Genomic DNA, 13,636 nt, shown 5'->3' on the forward strand with positions numbered 1-13,636 from the left:
GATTTTAGACGTAACGATTCCATGGCATAGTGTTTATGAATTGATACGCAAAACGACGCCGGATTCAAAACTTAGAATTGGTCAATTTAAATTATTATATAAAATTCTTGCTACCAATAGAATGTTATTTATATGGGGAATCAATCTTCCCAGCTCTGCAGATTTTGCTGCGAAGAGACACAATCATTAGATCATTTGTTTTGGTACTGTCCATTTGTAGCTTGTTTTTGGACACAGGTCCAGGAATGGCTAAAGGATTGCAATATTTACCTGGAGCTAACCCTGCAGATAGCACTACTGGGTGATCTGAAAAGTCATAGTCAATCGTTCAATAATATAATAATACTTTTAGCAAAAATGTTTACATTCAATTTACGATCTGTAGAAACAATGAGAATAGAAAAGTTTTTGTAAAACATCACAGTACAGTTGAAAAATATATGGCAAATAGAAATCCAATATGGATGGTGTTACGAGATAGATGGGAGGTGTTGAATGGAGCTGAAGGATGGAACTAATAACAACAACTAATAACATCAAGATAACTAATGTAAAGCATACTGTGTCCATAATAAGTATATAGGTAATAGGTTGAGAGCTTTTGTGAAAGAGCACAGTTAGGAAAATATGGCATATAGAAGCAAACCAGATGGACATCATGAAAATGATCAGAGGAAGTTCAGGAGTAAAAACAAACAAAATATAATTATTGTATTTATGTGTCCATAAAATGTATATAGTATGTATGGGCTGGAAGTAGAGGCCTAAGCATTGTTGTTCACAAGTTTACTCCAATTGGTGAATGGGTGGTGGGGTTGGAAAGTAATGAAGGGAAATATAATTTAAAAAAGGATATGTGTGTATGTATGTATATATGTGTGTGTGTGTGTGTGTGTGTGTGTGTGTGTGTGTGTATGTATATATATATATATATATATATATATATATATATATACAGTGGGGGAAAAAAGTATTTAGTCAGCCACCAATTGTGCAAGTTCTCCCACTTAAAAAGATGAGAGAGGCCTGTAATTTTCATCATAGGTACACGTCAACTATGACAGACAAAATGAGAAAAAAAAATCCAGAAAATCACATTGTAGGATTTCTAATGAATTTATTTGCAAATTATGGTGGAAAATAAGTATTTGGTCAATAACAAAAGTTTCTCAATACTTTGTTATATACCCTTTGTTGGCAATGACACAGGTCAAACGTTTTCTGTAAGTCTTCACAAGGTTTTCACACACTGTTGCTGGTATTTTGGCCCATTCCTCCATGCAGATCTCCTCTAGAGCAGTGATGTTTTGGGGCTGTCGCTGGGCAACACAGACTTTCAACTCCCTCCAAAGATTTTCTATGGGGTTGAGATCTGGAGACTGGCTAGGCCACTCCAGGACCTTGAAATGCTTCTTACGAAGCCACTCCTTCGTTGCCCGGGCGGTGTGTTTGGGATCATTGTCATGCTGAAAGGCCCAGCCACGTTTCATCTTCAATACCCTTGCTGATGGAAGGAGGTTTTCACTCAAAATCTCACGATACATGGCCCCATTCATTCTTTCCTTTACACGGATCAGTCGTCCTGGTCCCTTTGCAGAAAAACAGCCCCAAAGCATGATGTTTCCACCCCCATGCTTCACAGTAGGTATGGTGTTCTTTGGATGCAACTCAGCATTCTTTGTCCTCCAAACACGACGAGTTGAGTTTTTACCAAAAAGTTATATTTTGGTTTCATCTGACCATATGACATTCTCCCAATCCTCTTCTGGATCATCCAAATGCACTCTAGCAAACTTCAGACAGGCCTGGACATGTACTAGCTTAAGCAGGGGGACACGTCTTGCACTGCAGGATTTGAGTCCCTGGCGGCGTAGGGTGTTACTGATGGTAGGCTTTTTTACTTTGGTCCCAGCTCTCTGCAGGTCATCACTAGGTCCCCCCGTGTGGTTTTGGGATTTTTGCTCACCGTTCTTGTGATCATTTTGACCCCACGGGGTGAGATCTTGCGTGGAGCCCCAGATCGAGGGAGATTATCAGTGGTCTTGTATGTCTTCCATTTCCTAATAATTGCTCCCACAGTTGATTTCTTCAAACCAAGCTGCTTACCTATTGCAGATTCAGTCTTCCCAGCCTGGTGCAGGTCTACAATTTTGTTTCTGGTGTCCTTTGACAGCTCTTTGGTCTTGGCCATAGTGGAGTTTGGAGTGTGACTGTTTGAGGTTGTGGACAGGTGTCTTTTATACTGATAACAAGTTCAAACAGGTGCCATTAATACAGGTAACGAGTGGAGGACAGAGGAGCCTCTTAAAGAAGAAGTTACAGGTCTGTGAGAGCCAGAAATCTTGCTTGTTTGTAGGTGACCAAATACTTATTTTCCACCATAATTTGTAAATAAATTCATAAAAAATCCTACAATGTGATTTTCTGGATTTTTTTCTCAATTTGTCTGTCATAGTTGACGTGTACCTATGATGAAAATTACAGGCCTCTCTCATCTTTTTAAGTGGGAGAACTTGCACAATTGGTGGCTGACTAAATACTTTTTTTTAACAAGTATTTGCTACACTGCCGATTTTGCAGGTTTTCCTACTTACAAAGCATGTAGAGGTCTGTAATTTTTATCATAGGTACACTTCAACTGTGAGAGACGGAATCTAAAACAAAAATCCAGAAAATCACATTGTATGATTTTTAAGTAATTAATTAGCATTTTATTGCATGACATAAGTATTTGATACATCAGAAAAGCAGAACTTAATATTTGGTACAGAAACCTTTGTTTGCAATTACAGAGATCATACGTTTCCTGTAGGTCTTGACCAGGTTTGCACACACTGCAGCAGGGATTTTGGCCCACTCCTCCATACAGACCTTCTCCAGATCCTTCAGGTTTCGGGGCTGTCGCTGGGCAATACAGACTTTCAGCTCTCTCCAAAGATTTTCTATTGGGTTCAGGTCTGGAGACTGGCTAGGCCACTCCAGGACCTTGAAATGCTTCTTACGGAGCCACTCCTTAGTTGCCCTGGCTGTGTGTTTCGGGTCGTTGTCATGCTGGAAGACCCAGCCACGACCCATCTTCAATGCTCTTACTGAGGGAAGGAGGTTGTTGGCCAAGATCTCGCGATACATGGCCCCATCCATCCTCCCCTCAATACGGTGCAGTCGTCCTGTCCCCTTTGCAGAAAAGCATCCCCAAAGAATGATGTTTCCACCTCCATGCTTCACAGTTGGGATGGTGTTCTTGGGGTTGTACTCATCCTTCTTCTTCCTCCAAACACGGCGAGTGGAGTTTAGACCAAAAAGCTCTATTTTTGTCTCATCAGACCACATGACCTTCTCCCATTCCTCCTCTGGATCATCCAGATGGTCATTGGCAAACTTCAGACGGGCCTGGACATGCGCTGGCTTGAGCAGGGGGACCTTGCGTGCGCTGCAGGATTTTAATCCATGAAGGCATAGTGTGTTACTAATGGTTTTCTTTGAGACTGTGGTCCCAGCTCTCTTCAGGTCATTGACCAGGTCCTGCCGTGTAGTTCTGGGCTGATCCCTCACCTTCCTCATGATCATTGATGCCTCACGAGGTGAGATCTTGCATGGAGCCGCAGACCGAGGGTGATTGACCGTCATCTTGAACTTCTTCCATTTTCTAATAATTGTGCCAACAGTTGTGCCTTCTCACCAAGCTGCTTGCCTATTGTCCTGTAGCCCATCCCAGCCTTGTGCAGGTCTACAATTGTATCCCTGATGTCTTTACACAGCTCTCTGGTCTTGGCCATTGTGGAGAGGTTGGAGTCTGTTTGATTGAGTGTGTGGACAGGTGTCTTTTATACAGGTAACGAGTTCAAACAGGTGCAGTTAATACAGGTAATGAGTGGAGAACAGGAGGGCTTCTTAAAAAAACTAACAGGTCTGTGAGAGCCGGAATTCTTACTGGTTGGTAGATGATCAAATACTTATGTCATGCAATAAAATGCAAATTAATTACTTAAAAATCATACAATGTGTTTTTCTGGATTTTTGTATTTTTTTATATTCCGTCTCTCACAGTTGAAGTGTACCTATGATAAAAATTACAGACCTCTACATGCTTTGTAAGTAGGAAAACCTGCAAAATCGGCAGTGTATCAAATACTTGTTCTCCCCACTGTATATATATATGTATATATATATGTATATATATATATATATATATGTATGTATATATATATGTATGTATGTATGTATGTATGTATGTATATATATATATATATATATATATATATATATGTACATATATATTTGCGAGAAAAAAAACATATGGGGGATTGGAAGTGATGCAGACAATTACATTGATGGAAGTTACAATCTATCTGAAATATTAAAGCTGATCTACACCGCCCCCCCCCCCCCCCCCCCCCCCCCCCCAAAAAAAAAAAAGGCCTAGATACTCTTTCCCAGTCCACAAGAAATGCTCTCTTGAAGGAGTAGGTATACAGCTCCTGTGAATGTATTCTACACATTTTGCTAAGAGAGAAAGGTTCTGTTTTAAAGCTAATTTCCTACAATTCTACACATTTTGCTTTGTTTTTTAGTGAAGCCGAGTGATGGAAGAATATGTGAGCTCAAATTGATCAATATGTAGAGTAGACAGTATTTGAATAAACGCTGTAGGCTGATTTCCACAACAGCCTTCTGTATTAGTCATGAGAACAGTCAGGAAGTTTACAATTCTGTTTAAATCCATTCAGAAAACAAAAGCCATCCATCTACCTCATTAGTGGGAGAAATCTCTTGACATGCAGTGGAGAGAACTTCTATGTTCTTTCAGCTCCAGGCTACAGAAAACAAGGAATACAAGGAGTCTGCTGGAAGTGAAAAAACATTGTAGAATTTTTTTTTTTGAATTTCAATAATAATTCTATTTTCTACTAATGTCAGTTAAGGCCACAGCTAAACATTCTAATTCTGCCTGTGAGGTAAACATTAACATGGCTGAAGAAAATTGTGGCAATGTTTCTGCTGTGAAGAAATAACACCGCTCTCTGTTGGTGAGTATAAACACTTCTGCACACATACATACACACCCACACAAATTCGCTCGCTCGCTCGCGCGCACACACACAAATAAATGATTGACACTGTGATGGCATGACAACATGAATCAGATCAACGGTTTGGCCCACTCCCATTCATTACCATAACAAATTTGCTGCTTTGCTTTCACTTCTCAATGCAACGGGTTGCATTCAAGAGACATCTATCTAAATAATATTTCATCAAAGGTTGATGATGTGGGTGAGCTCATCTGATTGATATGCATGCCAGAGTCATTTTCTCACTTTCACATGAATTTCTTGTTTGTTTTGACAATGTGCTGGAACACACTCAAGACGTGTCCTATGCATTGAACTATTTGGGAGGAAAGCTCATTAAAATGATTTGCTAGGGGTCTATTAATAACTTTGATTCAAAGCAAAACGAAACATAAGAGATGTTTAGCTTTTTCTATTGAAAATTCCCAGAACACATCATTATTGAGGACATGTCCTTAAACACTCTGATTTAAGACGTCATCTTATTTGGTTAACTGGCTCATCCACCAACAAGCTGTTGAGCCTGGATACAGGCCTGGTTCAGCATTTGGCAGGATGGCAAGGCTGTGTCTGGCTAACGTCTGAATAGATATTTATATCCACAGTTAAAATCTTTGGTAACATTTTAGTTGAAGGGCACCTACAGAAGGACGTCATAACATATTCAAAAGCCATACAAAAACACTTTCATGACAAGTACATAAGCATTTATTAAATGTAATCTGTGTAATCGTATGTTAATTTCTATGGCACATACACTAACGGCCACATTATTGCTCTATTGCCTGCTATTGGACAAATCCAACATGAACACAAGGTGGCAGCACATGATCTGAAACAAATGGCATGACGTGAAAATTCTATTGAACAAAGAAATATTGCATGCTGGATAGCATCCAGTGCTTCAATAGAACGTGATGTAACCACAGTGTGAGTTCATACACATGCCATGTATAGTAAAATTGCCATTTGTTTCAGCATATAATTCAAAAGTTGTCACGGCTGTTGTCAAAGCTCAGATTTGACATGAAAACGTCTGTGAAATCGGCTGCAACACTTTTAATTAAGCTATATGCTGACATTGACATTAATTATGCAACAGCTTTAATGAACTTATATCAATAAAAACAGGATCTATAATTAAGCTAGTCACGCAAGCTGGTGGGTGGGCATAGAGTAGTTATTTAACCTTCAGGCTATAGCTATCTCTCTACAGAGCCGATACAGCTTGTTTGGATCTTTGCAACATTTGGGTGATAAAAAGATACTCCTGTGTGTCTGTTACTATCTAAGGAACAGTAGTTTTCCCCTAATGAAGACATTATGCAGATGTATTTTTTTATGTAAAAGTACATTTAGGCTGTGTGGAACATCTGTGCAGTGATGAGGATGGACAGGAGTAAGTATTTTCTTATGAGACAGTTTAGAGAGGGAGAGGAGTAGGGAGGAGAGACAGGGAAAGGACAAAGATAATATATTGACACTTGGTAGACGGAGTAAACAGTTCGTACAAGTTTAGTACAGGTAACTTCCAAAATAAAGGAAACACTTGAGTAAATTAGGGATAGAAAGTAAATTGAATGCAGGTGCTTCCACACAGGTGTGGTTCCTGAGTTAATTAAGAAATAATGCTTAGGGTCATGTATAAAAATGCTGGGCAGGCCATAATTGTGTCTGCCATGGCTATGGCCCAATAGGATCAGCAGGTATAGGATGACAATGCCCCATCCACAGAGCACGAGTGGTCACTGAATGGTTTGATGGGCATGAAAACCATATGCCATGGTAATTTCAGTCACCAGATCTCAACTTAGTTGAACACTTATGGGAGATTCTGGAGCGGCACCTGAGACAGCATTTTTCACCACCATATTTCTTGTGGAAGAATGGTGTCACATCCCTCCAATAGAGTTCCAGACACTTGTAGAATCTATGCCAAGGTGCATTGAAGCTGTTCTGGCTCGTGGTGGTCCAACACCCTATTAAGACACTTTATGTTGGTGTTTCCTTTATTTTGTCAGTTACATGTATCTCGTTCTATATTTTTATTTATTTATTTATTTTAGTCATTTAGCTGACGCTCTTATCCAGAGCGACTTACAGTTAGTACATACATTTCTTTCATACTGGTCCCCCGTGGGAAACAAACCCACAGCCCTGGCTTTGCAAACGCCATGCTCTACCAACTGAGCTACACGGGACATACACTAGGATTGGCTCATATATAACCACTAGTCCTTGGTTATAATTTATACATTCCATTAACAACCCTTCAGTTCATAAAGGCATGCTTAGGGATGCTTGTCACATTGATGATGAAAAAAGTGTCTCATTTTTGTCTCATGAAACAAAATCATATTTCATGCATGTATGTATTTGAATGTCTATTTCAAATATCAAGTGATCCTTATGAGGGTAGAATTAATAGAACTACTCAGACAGGATTGCCCTAGTCTATGTGTGCAGAGATTGGCTAGCTTCTGTAAAGCATGAGTCTATGGTGTATAATGTTCCACATTCAACACCTCCACACCTCCAGGCATAGCCAACAAACAGGTACAGATATAGGATCTTAATTTGAGCCAGTTTGCTACAGCAGGAAAATAATCAGGCAACAGGAAATGTGAATTATTATGTGGATAATTAATTTACATTTTTTAAGGGGGTTGATACATTTCTGGGGTTGATACATTTTTAAGTGGAAATTACAATCTTTAGAAGCCTTTTTGAACCTTGAATACACTACAAGTTTGTGCAGGAAAATTCTCAACAACAAATGATCACTCGCAATAACATATGCTAACCATGTGTATGTGACCAATACATTTGATTTGATTTGATTTTAAGATCCTACATCCTATAGCACAATGCAGAAATCAGCAGGGTTCCTTTACCAATTGAAAAAAAGTCTCCCTAGATTTTAATCATCGCAGATCAGAGTTGTCTCATGTCTTCTAAAGTACTCAAAGTGCAGTCTGAATAACACCTACAGCACACTAACAAGGTTGAAATACTTTTTTTTACTCAGGCTATTTTTCTTGCCCGTGGCTCACAGCATCATTATCTCACACACCTGAAAAGCCCTGCATCTATTCCTCTCTATGCCTTCCCCTACTGCTCCTTTCAAGGAGAGAGAGACATACCGAGCAGAGCATTCAGTGAATAATTTGCATTCCCCGACACGTTCCTTCTTAGCTGTCTATCTCCCCCATCAAGTAGAATGGGGGATGAGAGTGACAGAAGAGACACCTGGCCCTGAACAAGTGAACGACTGCTGACAGAGATAGGATAGGAAAGAGAGGAAGAAGAGTGAGGGGCCTGCATCGCACTGCCTGATGGGATAGAATCGCACGCGGAGGCAACAAACTACCTGGGACTATCAGTTATAGTGACAGGGCAGGCGGTGGCGTTCTATTAGCAAGCCGGGGGATAGGCCCAAAGCAGAGCCCGTCCCGTCCCGCCCAGGATGGATGGGCCTTTCTGGCGGGACTAAATTAATACTGGGGAGTCTAGTCTAGTGAATTGCTTTTGGAACCATGTCCTCCTAAGGAGCTAATCAGACAGGAGTTACCAGAGAGTGCCTGTGGGGTTAGGGCTCTGTGTATCAGGGCTGCCTGGGAGAGCGAGAGCAGGTGCACCACTACAGACACAGGAACTCATTCCAGAACAGGAGATATGAGCTCTTGTCTCATCCCTCTTGATCACGATGGTACAGTCTTAGACCACTATATATAGACTCTTTACAATATAGAATAACTAAATGTTTTTGATGTATTCACAAATGGCAATTAAAGGCTGGTAGTTTTACAGGCTATAAACTTAGATAGTGAACTGATACACCACAAGTAACTTATTGAGGTATCTGAGGACCCTTATAGAAGTATTCAAATTTCAAATATACCTCAAAATGATGTGGTTAGGTTTTCTATGAAACTGAAGAAAAAAAACATATTCACTTTAATACCCACTATCAAAGTCCAGTGGCTACTGAAACCTCTGCTAGTCTAATGTGAACTCACAGAAGTAGAATAACTCTATGTATTTCTGAGTTAGGACCTGACAGGATGAGGTCAGGGCTGAAACAGAGTGGATAGCAGCACTGAGACCATACATGACTGATTCATTAAGATGTACAAGCGAACACACTGTATGGTTGCATACAATGGAAACCTGGCTTAACTAATGCTACTTAACGCAAAGTGTTACTGAAAGAAATCTATGACCACGGGGCGGGGAAGAGAGCGAATGCGCCCCGGCCAGCTAGCGTTCCTTTCAGCCTGACATCAGGCCAGAGCAGCACAGCGGAGAGGCTTGCCTTGCTGCCCTGAGAGAGAAGAGCGCCTCTGGCCAAGTGTCTGTATCACTGCAAACACATTCACAGTGTGATTCACTGCTCAAAGGAGACACATCACAGACTCAAAGGCCCATGAAAACACACACCATATTCAATAGTAACTGAGGTATACTGTAGTGTTGGGAATGCTACTGATAGACGGTTTTTGAGCAGCCATTGTCTTTGTTTACCAAAATTGGTATTGAGGATTTCCTACTGATAATATCTGAGTAATAATAAACACTCACTAATGACTTAGGGTCTAAAATGCAGTATCCTGCTCCTTGTAACAAAGGCAAACTCAAAGACTATGATGATATGCAGTAGTACTATGTAATATTCTATATGAGGATGAAACAAAACAAAAACATGAGGATTTGTTGCACGTTCAGTGTGCAAAACTGTTTTTTTCAAGTAAAGTTGGTGGGATTGCATGCTGTGACCATAAAATGTCATCAGCTAGCAGCTCTAGTCCCTATCAGCCAGCTTGCTGCACAGCACAGAGCACTCTCCCCTCTCGCCTCGGGCAATGGCCACACTCGCACCCTTCCCCCTCCTGTGTCTGTCTCTCTCTCTCTCTCTCCATCTCTCTCACCAGGCCCCAACGACCCCCCACTGCCCCGGGGCCCTGGGCTCCCACAGTGTCAGGGAGGCCTCAGTGTTGACAAAGCAGCTGGCCTTCAGAAGACACATCAAACCCAGGCCCTGGTTGCTGTTAGGGGCTGAACACTCAACAAAAGGACAGGACACCAAGTTTCAGTCCTAGGCCATTACTAGCCTCAACAACAGAGCTACACACCCACAGAAAGGCCCTCAAGGGGACATAATATATTATATTCCCTGTTAGGAACAGGATCCCTGACTGCTGTATCAGCTCACAATTTGCCAACCACTCAAAACACGTCCCATACACTGTAAATATTCAGAAAATGGCAGTGGTGTGATGGATTATCATAAATGTAAAGCATAAGTCGAGGTTAGGGGGTTGGTGTCATTTTAACACATGCACCCTAATGACAATTCTGGGTCCCCCCTAATGCTGGGTTTCTCCCCCTAGGCAACATTAACTGGGCACCTTGCATGTGATGTATATTAGATATGACTGGAAGCATCACACTGTTCACATTGTTATTGTGAATAAAATAGTAGACACCGGCCAGTAACAAAGGAAAATGTATTTGTTTTTATATTGGTCCATTCATCTTCTAAAGCATTCCTGATCTAGTCCCAGAATTAGGAATTGAAGAGAGTAGTTCTCTTAGAAGACTAGAATGGTTTTACTCTGTTAGTAGTAGTATAGACCTGTCATCTACAGAGGTGAACAGATGAAAGATTTAACTGAAGCCCTGAACATTTTCCCCTGTGATTAGTGTCTTATAGACCACATGATGGCACTATAAATGATTCTCTATGGTTAGGGTTAGGGTTGAGAATAGGTTTAGGGTTGAACCAGTATGTGGACATGAAGCTATGGTTAGGGTTAGGGTTGAGAATAGGTTTAGGGTTGAACCAGGATGTGGACACGAAGCTATGGTTAGGGTTAGGGTTGAGAATAGGGTTAGGGTTGAACCAGGATGTGGACATGAAGCTATGGTTAGGGTTAGGGTTGAGAATAGGGTTAGGGTTGAACCAGGATGTGGACATGAAGCTATGGTTAGGGATAGGGTAAAGTCTAATCCATGGAATAAGACATTAGTCAGTTACAGTATACTTACATTGCAATTACCTTGTCATAAATGTTATTTGCATTTTTCAAGACAAGAAAATGATAATATTGATAATAAATTGCATGTTGCATTCTTGAACCAACCCAAGTAAATGCTGTTAAGTCTGCAAAACTAAGTTGACGTTCAACAGCAGCATCAGACTCCCACAGAGGATAAAGTACCAGCCCTCTTTCTGCACTTTTCCCAACTTAATTGCCAGCATTTAGCACTTGGGGGAATCACTCTGTGCCTGTTAAAAGGTGTCTCTATCTGTCTATATGCAACACAATTCCACACATTCTATTAATAAACTGGCACCTCTCATGCTGTCTTTGAAATAATGAACAATGAGTTTCGCTGCTGCACCTCAGACATATGCCAACATCAAGCAGAATGTCAAATGACTGAGAAATGGAGCGATTGACAGGAGTGAGACTCCATAAAGCATGCATATTACTAAAATCAAGTTCTGGGTGTTCTTTTAAAACCTCCTCCACACTTGCCAGGGGAAACAGAGGAGTGTCGATAAGAGGTGCAATACTCAGGTTAGGTTACAGTTGTAAAGAGTAAGCAGGCATTTAGATAAGGTGAGTACGACTGCAATCTGTTTCAGTATTTCATACAGTTATAGGGTGCACTCGATGAACCTCATTAAAGCATAAAGGAACAGAACAATTTGGTAATCAACTTTTTTTTTGAATGCTTCATTTCAAAATGTGTGATTTGTGGTCAGGCTGAATATTCTAATGCATTACTTTGACCACATTTCAAAGGTCCCAGCAGGTAGTACTATGTTGCACCTCTCAGGCTATTACTGGAGCAGAAAAGCAATTGAGCAGAATGGTGAACAGATTAGTGGCTTGTGTTATACCAATGATCCAGGTTTACCCTGCCTGTAACTCAGGTGATGTCCATAAAGAGTGTGTATGAGCCCAAGGGGAAAAGTGTCACAGTATAGCAGACTGGGTTTGGCACCTTGCCTGAGATCTGAAGACTCCCAGATATTTCTAAACTTTAGCTCAGCAGGTTAATATGGTCTTGAGTACCACCAACAAATATGTAAACAGTTTTCTCAATCTCCCTCTAAGATTTCAAATACTATTTCCCTTTAATGCAGACACACATTAAACATCTGAAATGATGGAATGGCCTTTACAGTATGTTTCCTGGTGCACTGTACAAAATATTGAAATGTCATCCAATCAAACATATGCTTATACAATGCTGAGTGCAGAGGTTGACAAATTGGATGCATGCTGTAATTCCTGTGCACCCATGCCCCACATCACATCATACAAATGGATCTCCCAAGAGCAAAGTCTCACGTACAGTTGTACAGACCAGAACCAAAAATCATTCCAATTACTGCATGTATCAGAACCACACATAAACACTTTATCAAACTAATATTCTTATGGGTCTAGGAAATCATACACACCAGGCATCACCCTTTACAAAAGGGACAAAATGCTGGATAATAGAATAGCACAATACTGTAGTCCTCAACATGTCGCTTTGGGCATCACTATTAATGACACCTGGTTTAAACCTGCAGGCTCTTATTATTCTTATAGGGTCATGAATGAATGCATACACCACATGAACATATGATCTCTCCAACAGGCCTAGCAAATCCTGACTAATTCTTTCATTCTAGAATCTATCATGCAGAGTACATTCACAATATTGTCTCTGGCACTGTATTAATATTCATTTGGTTTTGTGTAATTGTAGGCTACTTTCATTTTACTGAATTAAATACCTGAAGTGTATAGGCTTTTGAAGGGAATACAATTTCATTTGATCAAAAGGAAGATTATGTGTGTGTCTGACACAATGCAAATATGAGTGCTACAGTATCTCACTAAGTGGTCAAGTGGTGTGATTTTTTTCATTCAAGGTTGGACTTATATACACTGAATAAAAAAGCAATTATTGTCTCGGGAAACACACAGTTAGTTTAAAAATGACCTCAGTTTGATTCGTTTACAGACTCAATTACAATATTTTGACATTGTTATTGGTGTGTGAACTGCTATTCTAGTGGTCAAGAGGGCATATATGAGGCCTGTATTAAGTCTACACTACATGCAAATGTTCAAGCTGACCTACTTCTCCTTTTCACATCAGACACTCAGCTAAAACCCATAAATTAAGGAAATTAACTGATGGGGCCCAGGGCAACTTTGTAAGCTATTTAAATCTTTAAATTTACAACATCCCTGCATACTTCATGTAATTGAACTAACTGCAGGGTTGTTACTTCAATGAAAAATCATGTCTTCTTGCCTCCAGTTTGTACTCCTGAAGACAACAAATGTATGCCAGAGGGCAAGTTTATCTTGCCCTGTTAGGGGGGCTACTTCCTAAGGCAGCTCTGATTTCTATCCAATTCTTATAACCGTTCGGTTTGGCGCGCCAATCCCCAGATATGAACCAGGAAACCACATCATCTAAATGACGAGTTTTAATTCGATCAATCAATCAAATTGGAGCATAAAAGGCAGCTCTCGTTGCAATCGAAT

This window comes from Coregonus lavaretus, assembly GCF_964263955.1.
Source record: "Coregonus lavaretus genome assembly, chromosome: 37".
In the NCBI taxonomy this organism is placed as follows: Eukaryota; Metazoa; Chordata; class Actinopteri; order Salmoniformes; family Salmonidae; genus Coregonus; species Coregonus lavaretus.